Here is a 13786-nt window from a genome sequence, read left to right as displayed (position 1 = left end):
GGTAGGTACAGGAAAATAACGAGCCATCTGGAAGGAAGCAAAACAGGCAAATTGTGCAATTCACACCAAAAACCCCCTCATGCTCACTAACCAACCTCACTTACAGACATGCGTAACATATAGCTTCACTTGTCTAACGCTGACCACACTAACCAACCACAGTATACAAAGAAACCACTCTAAGAACAACTCATACCCAGCAAGCAATATGACGATATACTTCTGCTGTTATTTTTGTTTGTTATTGTGTAATCATCCTGGCATTTGTATGTGGCTGTGTTTGTTACTTTGTCTGTTTGTCTTTACTTATTGCATAAGTATAGTGAGTGTATGTATGTGTGTGTGTGTGTGTGTGTGTGTGTGTGTGTGTGTCTGTCTGTCTGTCTGTCTGTCTGTCTGTCTGTCTGTCTGTCTGTCTGTCTGTCTGTCTGCCCTTATGTTTTTACATGTTATTATATAAAGCTTTGTTTGTTAATGTGTTTGTTTGTATGTTCCTTCAATACATATTGTTTCATATGGTCTTTCACGCCATTTCCAAGTTCTTTCATACTGTTTCCAAAATCTTTATAGTCATTTCCAGACTAATACTATTTCCAGACTCTTTCATACTAGTTCCAGAATACTCGTATTTCCACCGAATATAAGACTCCATTTCCATCGAATATACAACATGGTTATATAGAATATATAGCACGGTTATAAATTATTTCTGTCTATGGCTCGAGTACATATGAGGGATCGGGGATATAAAAACTTGAGTGGATTATTTCTCTGTAATTCCAGTAGGTTTTCCTTGACAGCTCGGGCTTAAGGATGATTGGACGGCAATGTTTCCCTCAGCATAAGCTCAGAGATAAAGCTGTTCTCGATTGGCATTTTAAAATCTCATGCAAGTGTGGCCGTGGAGTTGACGATGATGATCTTACCTTACAAAGTCTTGATCAGAGACAGATGTAGGGTTGTCTTGATCAGAGACAGATGTAGGGTTGTCTTGATCAGAGACAGATGTAGGGTTGTCTTGATCAGAGACAGATGTAGGGTTGTCTTGATCAGAGACAGATGTAGGGTTGTCTTGATCACAGATGTAGGGTTGTCTTGATCAGGGACAGATGTAGGGTTGTCTTGATCAGAGATAGATATGTAAGGTTGTCTTGATCAGGGACAGATGTAGAGTTCACGAGTGATTAGTACGATTAGATAATCGTGGAAAATAATCACAAGATAATGAGTGGTAAGAATGGAGTCTCAGCTTTCTTTCACCACGGCTAAATCTTGGAACAAGATCTTCCCATTTCAGGATCCTGGCCTCCAGTCACTCTCGTGTGAGGCAAAGACGGTACAAACTTTCTCCCACTCACGAAGAAAAAGATAGAAAAATACTTTCTCACTCGGGGCCTAGGTGTTTCTAAGGAGAGGATAATGATGAAGAATTGCTGGAGTGAGTGTGGACAAACACGGATGTTTTATGTCCAGCGTATGTGTGAGAGAGAGAGAGAGAGAGAGAGAGAGAGAGAGAGAGAGAGAGAGAGAGAGAGAGAGAGAGAGAGAGAGATTACTGTTTACATATTACGAGAAGAGAGTTTACACTCATGCTGCCTATGTGTTTTACCCCCTCTCTCTATATATATATATATATATATATATATATATATATATATACTATGTCTTCACCCTTACAACATTTGTCGACCAGCCATGAGAGGAGGATGAAGGGCTGGATTGGCTGTGGTCCGACTGCCGCGCCCAAGATTCGAACCAGGGCAAACCCATGCGTTCGTAACACTAACCAGTACACCACAGAAGCCTATGCGTGTATTCGTGCATGTATTGATATAATTGTACAAATATTATTTCATGTGTGTGAGTTACTGTTTATACATAACATGGATTGCATTCCTAAATAAGTGTATATGTGTCTTTGTTCGTGTATGATTTTGTATTTACGTATGAGCTTTTGTATATTTCTTTGTATATCTTTGCATTTGCAAGCAAGAGTTGTGTTCTAAGAATGTGCGTGCGTTTGTGTACGTATGTTTATGTATATCTGTATACGTGCGTGTGTTTATGTGTACGTGTGCGTGTGTGTGTGTGTTTTTCTCGTTTCCATATAACGGGGTATGGGTTAAGTTTCTCTTATTCATCTATTTACCTATTTTATTTATCTATTTATCTATTTGTAATTACCTATATTCACTGTACGGGGAGGTTAGGTCTACACATTCTCTGTGTCCCAGCTCTTGAATTCCCTCAACAGTCATAAAACATTTAAAACTTCTGTGTGTGTTGTTCACGTTCACAGATCCGTCACCTAACTTGTTTTAGTCATCCGTTACCCTTCTAAATAATGAGCACTTATTCCCATCTTTCTAACAATCTTTTTTGGCTTCATTTCATGATATGACCTCCAGTTCCTCTATCTTCGTATGTTTGCTCTTAACATCATTATGATGGTGTCATATCTTAAAAGTTGTGATCATGTCACCCTTTACTCGTCTCTCTTCCATGATGAACACGTATCACTGTAACTCTTTCCTAGTTCTGACACTATCTTTGTTGCCCTTCTCTGGACCTTCTCCATTATCTGATTTTGCTTTTCCAAAGCGGTGGCCAAACCTGAGAAGCATATTCTAGTTGTGGTCTAATGTAGGGTATGAACAATTTTGCTGAAAATTTCCTTAGCCATGTACTTGAACGAAATTATGATAATTGTTGGTAAACAGCTCTTCTCATTGACATTTCTCCTCAGGTGTAGCTCTGGCGATAGGTTAAGGTCGACTGTCAACTCCAAAGTCACTCTCACAATCAGACTCCCGCAGTTTATATCGTGCTAGATGGTGTTCGTATCGACTCAATGTTCGGTTGTCTTATCCATTTTACCTAACACTTACTTTCGTTGAATTACCTCCACCATGTATCAGGCCACCTTTAAAGCGTTTCCCGGACCCCCTCGTACATTGATACAATTCTCCTCACTCTTTACTTCCCATATGACCTTAGCATCATCCAGAAACATGTTCAAGTATGACGTCAGTTCTTTTGGCAAATCATTTACACAGATCAAGAAGAACAATGGTCCCAGGATCGAGCCTTGTGGCACACCACAAGTGACACCCCCTAACCTATTTCGAAAGGCCCTTGCGTCATGCATGCTTTTCTTTCCTTTCACTAATGTAATTACCATTCAGCGAAGGCGTCTCCCTCATATTCGTGCCTGTGAAACCAGGTTCTTTCCCATCCTTCTTTGTGGACAGTGTCAAATGTTTTCTGCAGTCCAGATTCATGCCAATCAGTCCTCCCTTTTCTTCTGTTTAAAGGAGGAGAAAGTCACCTCGCAAATATTAGTATTGCCTTCAGGTATACAGATGAGGAAATATTCAGCAAGCTCTTCACATCGTATATTAGGCCAGAACTCGATTATGCCTTTCAAGTTCGGTCACAACACTTAAAGAACGGCAAAGAACTAAGAACTATTGGAGAAGGTCCAGAGGAAGGCGAAAAAGATGATACCAGAGCACATGGAATTGAATTACAATGAGATATCAAAGGCCAAAGATTAATCCACCTCGGAAGATAGAAAATTAAAGGGGGTAACTTCATCATATCCTGTTACTTTTTGAAATCAGTTTGGCATCAACATTAAACATTCAGAGATAGACCAACCAAAGATCGCGTTATGAAATCATAACCAAAAGCTTTTAGGGAAAATGTAAACCAGCACTTTCATGGTGTTAGAGTAGAGGATAAATGAAATAAATGAGACTATAAATTCTGACAGCATACAGAAGTTGAAAAAGTTTTTCTAATAGAAGAAGTTCGGGAGATGTGGCCCTGCGAGTGTTGAACTCCCTGCCCACGCTATACAAACAGGTAAATACACAGCCTCAGTCCATCGTGGCAATATCAAGTGGAGCGGGAAATTCATGTTTTCCCTTCAAATGTTATCCCAAGAATGTGAATTTCCAGCCTCTGATCCTCTTTCTTATATAAAGGCTTATGAAAATGGAAGGTAAGGGGAACCTTGGGACGTGGGCGGGAGGAGATGAACTCTGTTCTAGGGATGTCAGCGTCCCGGTTGCGACCCCGCCGGAGATCCACTGGTTTGATACAGGATACTGTCGAGTGGTAGACAGAGGCTACTGTCGAATGATAGACAGATGCTACTGTCAAGTGGTAGACAGAGATTATAATCAAGTGGTAGACAAAGGCTACTGTCAAGAGGCAAATAGAGGCTACTGTTAAGTGATAGATGGAAACTACTGTCAAATGGTAGACAGGGGCATATGCCAAATGACAGACACGGAGTCCTGTCAAACAGTAGACAGGGACTCATGCCAAGTAGCGGACAGAGACTACTGTCAAACGACAGAGGATAAGATCAAGAGCTATGGATCCATAATTTCTCTCTGTGTGACTTTTTGTCAATATTGATCTCTACGAGAAAAAAAAAAAATACTTGTAGTTTCTTTTACCCTCAGAGAAGATGGACGTGGTGTGTTTGGTATCTTCTCATGTGTGTGTTTTTTGTGGTTCATGTTTTAACCCTCCTGCTGTATGATATGTTAATCTGCCATATGATATGTTGGTCTGCTGTACGATATGTTGGTCTGTCGTATAATATGTTGGTCTGCTGCACGATATGTTGATCTGCCGTATGATATGTTGGTCTACTGTACGATATGTTGGTCTGTCGTGTGGTATGTTAGTTTGTCGTATGATATGTTGGTCTGCCGAATGATATGTTGGTCTGCCATATGATATGTAGGTCTGCCGTATGATATGGAGGTCTGCCGTATGATATGGAGGTCTGCCGCATGATGTGTTGGTCTGCCGTATGAAATGTTGGTCTGCTGTATGATATGTTGTATGATACGGTATGTATGACCTATGTGTTGCATGATGTCACCTACGTCAATTTACAGAGGCACTGGTCACAGCTCAGGAGGAAGCGGTGTTGCAACCGAGTTACTGATGCAATGCCACTGTTCGAAGCAGCACACACGTCTTAGATAGGAAAGACTCATATGATGAATGTATGAATAACTCATATTAGGGTGACGAATCTATCATTCTTCATTTTTCACGCGTTATGTAGAATCTATGTTCGTGTCGACATGAATGTTTGATTTGGTTTTTGAACGTTGTCCATCCCCTACCTCCCCTCTTACTCACGCTTGTCTTTTTCTCCTCCACCTGCCTTGTGCTCACACGTGCCTCATCCACTGTGATCCTCCAATCTAGAAATCCACCTCAGGACACCACACGAACCCTAGGGTATCACCAACTCACTGGGGAACAGTCACCATAAACCTCAAACATCATCTTCCTCAGCCTTCTTCGACCCCATAACCCACAAACCCCTAGCATTATGAAGGAACCTCCTCTCTCTACATAGTAATTAGATGCATCCTTATGAACCTAAGGTTTTAAATCCAAGATATGAAGGACTTCCCAGCACCTCCCAATAGCCTAACCTCGAGCCTTCTAATTCCATTCCTAACCCCACCCTTCCAAACTGTCTCCGCCAACCCCAGCTATCTCTACCCTTCCACCACTGTCCCAGCTAACTCCGCCACTCCACTCCACACACTGTCCCAGCTAACGCTACCACTCCACGCTGTCCTAACTAACTCGCTCCACGCACTGAGGACACACCATATCACCCTTGTTACCCCTACCAAGATTATTAAGTCAATAAACCCATTCCAGAAGGTGGCTTCATCTCCACCACTTCAGCAAACCCCTTACACCATCCTAACAGCTTACCACACACACACACACACACACACACACACACACACACACACACACACACGGTCATCAAAACACCCCAGCCCAGTAACCTGCCTCTGTCGCCCCCACAATCTGAGCCGTGGTAACCGAAGTCAAATGAACCTGTCGATCAGAAAACCTGTCAATAGTACGCCCTCACCAACCGTCCATTACTTGTCAAGGATTTTTAACTCAGTCTTCCCTCCCGCCCAAGCCTTCGTTGTATAGTCAGCCTTCGTTGTATAGTCAGCCTTCGTCGTATAGTGTAATCGACGTTTGATCAACCAACGTGTACATGTACATCTTCCAGTCCTCCGTCAGACGTAGATCTACGTACCTGGGTGGTTCACGATGTAACGAAACCTCCTGGATTCAATCATTCTGGGAAGTGATCAAGAGTTTGATGACCACCAGCAAAAACGTACTGGTAATCTGCACCTTAGTCCCGCCAGGGGGCACGACAGAGGGACATTGCCATGCCATAGGGGTGATCATCTGGCCATCGATTGCCGGGCTTTCGAACCTATAGATTAGGGAGGAAGGTTGGCTCCCTCTTCCCCCCTAGAGATAGGAAGGCCAGGGTAATGCTCTGGTCACAGAACAAGATCACGCAAGGGCGTACACATACCAGGGGAAGAAGTGCGTACATGATGTAGACTTGGGTCTGTGTGTGTGTGTGTGTGTGTATGTATACATAAGACGCACACTAGAGTATGTACAGGGTGTAAATATGTGATCTTTGAGCGTGTTAGATTTTTTTTATGTTGTTGTTGTCGGATTTTCCCGAGGCTCATCGTACGAGTGGAGGGAGGAGGGGAACTTTGATCAACTTTATGTAAAGTTTTGAGGGGAAACGTGTCCACACTGAGGTAGAAGTACTTGCTCCAGCGAGGAGAACAGCCAAGATGTTGTCTTTTACACAGATAAGTAAACAATCGCGTCAGACTCTCTCAAATATTCCATCTATACACCTTACCAAACATTCAGGTCCCACACTTCATCTAACATTTAGGTCCCACACTTCATTTAACATTTTGGTCCCACACTTCATCTAACATTCAGGTCCCACACTTCACCCTAACATTCAGGTCCCACACTTCATCTAACATTTAGGTCCCACACTTCATCTAACATTCAGGTCCCACACTTCACCCTAACATTCAGGTCCCACACTTCATCTAACATTCAGGTCCCACACTTCATCTAACATTTAGGTCCCACACTTCACCCTAACATTTGGGTCCGACACCTTCAGCCAGGGGTCCACATGCACCAACCCTTCATCCAGCTGTCACATTCATAACTGAATGAATCATGAATGACCCGCTCTACATCTCCACATTTCATTCGCTCGCCTCGCCATCCACCACAGTTCCACACACACACACACACACACACACACACACACACACACACACACACACAACTCACAACATCACACAACGCCCACCTCTTTACTGAATGTTCATACCCTTTCATCCACCATACATTGAACAACCCCACCCATATGGGAGGATGAACAGCTGGATTGACTGTGAACCGACTGCCTCAAACAGGAATCAAATCTCTTATGACCCTTACACACACACACACACACACACACACACACACACACACACACACACACACACACACACACACACACACACACACGCACACACATGAATATATATACACAGTGACCAACCCCATCAACATGGTAGGATGAACAGCTGGATTGATTGTGGACCGACTGCCTCAATCAGGAATCGAACCTCTGATGACCCTTACACACACACACACACACACACACACACACACACACACACACACACACACACACATATGAATAAACCCCACCCACACGGAAGGATGAACAGCTGGATTGACTGTGGACCAACTGCTTCAACCAGGCCTCGAACTTCTGCTGGCCATTATATACACATACAAACGTCTTCCATGCCCTCAGTAAATGTCACCTGACCCATCGATCAAATTCTCCGCCTCAGCAAACCTTATCGATCAAACACACTGAAGTGTTTCCCTACGACCACCTGCACTTCAGTTTCTCTCGCTCAGCCGTGCACAAAACCCCTGCACTGTATGTATCCAGGCCCCCTGGGCCTCCACACAACAGAGGGAACAATAAAATCTTCAAAGAGGAAGCCAGGGAATGCACCTTGGGACACGACGAGAACTGAAGATGAACGTTTTCATTTCTTTTCATCTCAGCAGGAAGGAAGAAAGGAAAAAAACCGGGGATGTGGTTGCTCGCTCATTGGAATTCCTGGGGGAGAAGCTTGGGAATGGGGGGGGGGGCTCTCTTCTCTGTACGTTAGCAGGGGTGCTTGGATTTTCCCCGGATGCTGGGGTTGGGTTGAGATTCAGCTGTTGGTGATGGGGCAATATTCCTACGTTGCTGAAGGGTAAGAGATGAGCTGTTGGTGATGGGGCATTATCCTTGTGCTGGTGGAGGGTAAGAGATGAGCTGTTGGTGATGAGGCATTGTCTTTGTGCTGGTGGAGGGTAAGAGATGAGCTGTTGGTGATGGGGCATTATCCTTGCGCTGGTGGAGGGTAAGAGATGAGCTGTTGGTGATGGGGTATTATCCTTGTGCTGGTGAGGGTAAGGGATGAGCTGTTGGTGATGGGGCATTGTCCTTGTGCTGGTGGAGGGTAAGAGATGAGCTGTTGGTGATGAGGCATTGTCTTTGTGCTGGTGGAGGGTAAGAGATGAGCTGTTGGTGATGAGGCATTGTCTTTGTGCTGGTGGAGGGTAAGAGATGAGCTGTTGGTGATGAGGCATTGCCCTTATGCTGGTGGAGGGTAAGAGATGAGCTGTTGGTGATGGGGCAGTGTCCTTATGCTGGTGGAGGGATGGAGCTCAGCTGTTGGTGATGGTGATGGGTGGAGGCCTCAGCTGTTGTCGCACCTGTTGGTGATAGGACCTCTTCCTCACACTGGTCGATGGTTGGAGTCAGCTGTTCGTGATGCTGATGGTGATATAACGCCCTCCTCATGCTGGTGGAGAGTGGCTCTGAGCTGTTGGTGAGGCTGCTGGGTATGCTGTTGGTGAGGCTGTTGGTGAAGCTGCTGGTGAGGCTGTTGGTGAAGTCATTCGTGAGGCTGTTGGTGAGGCTGCTGGGTATGCTGTTGGTGAAGCTGTTGGTGAAGCTGTTGGTGATGCAGTTGGTGATAATCATCCTCTCTTCTGTAGATCAAGAAACCACTGGCTCTAAGAAACATATTTCTACATCTTATCAGTTTACAGAAAGTCCATGAAATTCTTTGCTTTAAAAAAAAAACTATCTTTACATCTCATCTGTTTATACATACAATTCATGAAGTACCTATGATTGAAAAAAAATATATCTTTAAATCTTATCAGTTTATATAAAGATTATGAAGACATTGCCTTAAAGGAGGAAAATAAATCTATAGTCTTTTCAGCTTATAGAATACATTTTCTTTAAGAATGAATTATGCATTTTGCAGTAGTGATAAAGATAGCAATCAACTGGCTGGTCTGTGTGACTCAGATCACACTGACTTCACGATTAAAGGTGTCTTATGCTTTCCACAACAGCTTTATTGATCATCTCTCTACGTCTATGTGACAGGACCTGACCACACTCTAGTGATGATTCACTCTCTCTCTCTCTCTCTCTCTCTCTCTCTCTCTCTCTCTCTCTCTCTCTCTCTCTCTCTCTCTCTCTCTCTCTCTCTCTCTCTCTCTCTCTCTCTCTCTCTCTCTCTCTCTCTCTCTCTCTCTCTCTCTCTCTCTCTCTCTCTCCAAGAAACAAATGAAATTGCAAATGAACAAATCAATAGATGGTGGACAAAAATAATGTGTGTGTGTGTGTGTGTGTGTGTGTGTGTGTGTGTGTGTGTGTGTGTGTGTGTGTGTGTGTGTGTCTGTGTGTGTGTGTGTGTGTGTCTGTGTGTGTGTGTCCCCAATGATGTATAGAGAGTCTGACCCTTTCTAGGGAGGAGCCATCCGTCTACCCACTTGGATGGACTAGCCATCTATTGCCCCCGTCTGACGTCAGAGTGATATTCGAAGGCGAAAATCTGTGATAAACGTTTTTATAAACGTCACTGTTAGAGGGGGAAATATGGTCCTTTTTTATTGGTATGATTGATGTGGACCGTTATATGATGATAAAGTCTCCGGTGAAAAGAAATTATAATTCTTTCGCGTGTGTGTGTATATATATATATATATATATATATATATATATATATATATATATATATATATATATATATATATATATATATATATATATATATATATATATATATATATACATTTCTTTTTTTCTTTCAAACTCGCCATTTCCCGCATTAGCAAGGTAGCGTTAAGAACAGAGGACTGGGCCTCTGAGGGAATATCCTCACCTGGCCCCCTTCTCTGTTCCTTCTTTTGGAAAGAAAAAAAATCGAGAGGGGAGGATTTCCAGCCCCCCGCTCCCTTCCCTTTTAGTCGCCTTCTACGACACGCAGGGAATACGTGGGAAGTATTCTTTCTCCCCTATCCCCAGGATGAATATATATATATATATATATATATATATATATATATATATATATATATATATATATATATATATATATATATATATATATATATATATATATATATATATATATATATATATATATATATATATATATATATATATATATATATATATATATATATATATATATATATATATATATATATATATATATATATATATATATATATATATATATATATATATATATATATATATATATAACTGACTGTTATATTTCTCTCTTGTGTCTCCTCTGATGATGTGATTATTACACGAAAGTGCTCTTGGGAACTTATCTTGTTTCATTTTTCCCGTGGACTCATAGGAATATATACTTTTTTTTTTTTTCATACTATTTGCCATTTCCCGCATTAGCGAGGTAGCGTTAAGAACAGAGAACTGGGCCTTAGAGGGAATATCCTCACCTGACCCCCGTCTCTGTTCCTTCTTTTGGAAAATTAAAAAAAAAAACAAGAAAGGGGAGGATTTCCAGCCACCCGCTCCCTCCCCCTTTTAGTCGCCTTCTACGACACGCAGGGAATACGTGGGAAGTATTCTTTCTCCCCTGTCCCCAGGGATAATATATATATATATATATATATATATATATATATATATATATATATATATATATATATATATATATATATATATACATATATATACATATGGACGCAAATCTGGTGATTTTGGTACCACTGGCCTTGCTGGCAACGCTGGGACATTATCCCTGGGACGTGGTGCTTGGCATGTCGTCCCTGGGTTGAGGTGGATGGGTTGAGGTGCCTGGGATATTATCCCTGGGATGTGATGGCTGGAATGTTGTCCCTAAGTTGAACAGAGGCTACACTGAATTAGAAACTAGTTTTTTTACGTAACAACGGAAAATAAGATTTACATGATTTACAGCGATTTACATCAGTAGGATGAAGCAGAAACCTTGTTGGTGGAATGTAAACCTTATGAACAATGATCAGTTAAATGGCCCTTGTGCCATTTAACTGATCATTCGCTGACTGTGAACATCATCAAACTTTTGCTTTGTTTCTCGTGATTCGCGGATGATTAGAGAGTTACAAACCTCTTTACCAGGGCGGATATAGCTGGAACACACACACACACACACACACACACACACACACACACACACACACACACACACACACACACACACACACACACACACACGTAAATGGAGGGGAACAAGGGTTACGTCTGACATGAGCAATGTCGCCATTGTGCTGATGACTGTGCTTCCGGCCCAAGCCAGTGGGCCGGAGAATATAACAGGGACGCACACACCGTGCCCGTACCACAGGGGGGAGAGAGAGAGAGAGAGAGAGAGAGAGAGAGAGAGAGAGAGAGAGAGAGAGAGAGAGAGAGAGAGAGAGAGAAGGGGAGGAGATAACGGGGAAGAGAGAGAGAGTGTGTGTGTGTGTGGGGTGGGGGACCTGTCACCCTCTTTGGAGTGGGCTTACACCAGCAAGACACAATAACACGACGACTCATTGAAGAGATGCACATCCTACCAGCGCTATGTGATGACACTCAGCCCTTCAGGGACCCCCCTGAAACTTTCCCTGATATATATATATATATGAAGGAATATTGGGTCCTTAAGAAATGGAGACACCTTACAATCAGCAGTTACACAGTCAAGTGTGGCGACATAGAGGGGATGGTCTTCATGCTGAACAGAGGTCTGTGTGCCACAGCGAGGGAGGAATATATATATATATATATGTACACTAAGAGTAGTGATTGGTGAGGCTCTCTGTTACCAGGGTTACTGGGTGAACTACCCTGGTTGATTGGTTGGCGAGGTCCTTGTTACTAGGGTTACTGGGTGGTGACCTACCTTGGGTGATTGGTGGTGGCGGAGGGACGAAGGAAGAACCTGTGTGTGTGTGTGTGTGTGTGTGTGTGTGTGTGTGTGTGTGTGTGTGTGTGGACGACTGTGTGGGGGTCGTGTGGGAGGAGGCTGACTGAGAGGGTGGGTGGATGGTTCCTGCCTGTGCAAACGCAGATATTCCTCTCTCTCTCTCTCTCTCTCTCTCTCTCTCTCTCTCTCTCTCTCTCTCTCTCTCTCTCTCTCTCTCTCTCTCTCTCTCTCTCTCTCTCTCTCTCTCTCTCTCTCTCTCTCTCTCTCTCTCTCTCTCTCTCTCTCTCTCTCTCTCTCTCTCTCTCTCTCTCTCTCTCTCACCCAAAGCACAGTAAAGCAGAACACCACACACAGAAAAAAAAAATAAAAGACAGCTCAAACCAGCGACACACATTCAACTGCCTAGCCTCAATTCCCTCCTACAAAGAGCTTTGTTACCCACCTTCCACCACCACCCCCACAACCCCTGTGACAACGCCCTGGTGACACCACTGTTGTCAACGCCCTGGGGGAGACAGCATGGGGCCGTAGCCATTACTCCTGCCAACACAGCCTATGTTGCTGGCTGGCAGCACCTCCCCCGAGATGCCAAAAGAGCATCGCATCTCTGTGACACACTGAGGATCTAACTCTTTTCTATGTTCTAATGTTAGAAGATGAAGGTCAAGCGGGAGAGGAGGTTCATTATGTGATAGAAGCGATGGGATCGCATCCCTCAAGAGCTAAGGGGAAGGTTCTGAGATCTGTACTGAGGCGGGGTTACGTGGGGGGAGGAAGTATACAAGAGGAGGTGGAAAGGGGGCTTTGGGGGAGAATTAGTGAGTGTTTGGGGAGAGAGAGAGAGAGAGAGAGAGAGAGAGAGAGAGAGAGAGAGAGAGAGAGAGAGAGAGAGAGAGAGAGAGAAGGTCTCATAACCTCACCTCCCCAGCGCTCGTAAGACGTCATATCTCTAAACCCTTCTGCCTGCTTAGTCCACCCACGCCTCTCTCTCTCTCTCTCTCTCTCTCTCTCTCTCTCTCTCTCTCTCTCTCTCTCTCTCTCTCTCTCTCTCTCTCTCTCTGCAGTGAAGCGAGAAAAAGATAATTATGTTTACCCCGCGGCTCTCCCTACACCTGACCTCTCACATAGGGGGAGAGTGGACGGTATGGTGGCTCTCTCTCTCTCTCTCTCTCTCTCTCTCTCTCTCTCTCTCTCTCTCTCTCTCTCTCTCTCTCTCTCTCTCTCTCTCTCTCTCTCTCTCTCTCTCTCTCTCTCTCTCTCTCTCTCTCTCTCTCTCTCTCTCCCTTCCAGAGCAGCTAAGAGTATCAAAAATATATGAAGAAAAAATCAATTACGTAAAACGTTGATCTCTCTCTCTCTCTCTCTGGGATGGTGTGGGCCACTGGTCGTGCCTGGGTCCTGGTACCCAGGTCTGTTGGTTCGATGCGGCCATACACGTCCCATTTGTTTACCCTTGGGCAAGGGGGAGGGAGGAAGAATGATGGCTGGGTGAGATGAGGGAGGAGAGGTCGGTGAGAAGTGATGGAGGATGATGGAGAATGTAGGGAGATGGGAGAGACGGAGAGAGAGAGAGAGAGAGAGAGAGCATCATC

The sequence above is a fragment of the Panulirus ornatus genome, chromosome 52 (genome assembly GCF_036320965.1).
Source record: "Panulirus ornatus isolate Po-2019 chromosome 52, ASM3632096v1, whole genome shotgun sequence".
NCBI classification, from domain to species: Eukaryota; Metazoa; Arthropoda; class Malacostraca; order Decapoda; family Palinuridae; genus Panulirus; species Panulirus ornatus.
Note: the sequence above shows the minus strand (reverse complement) of the source record.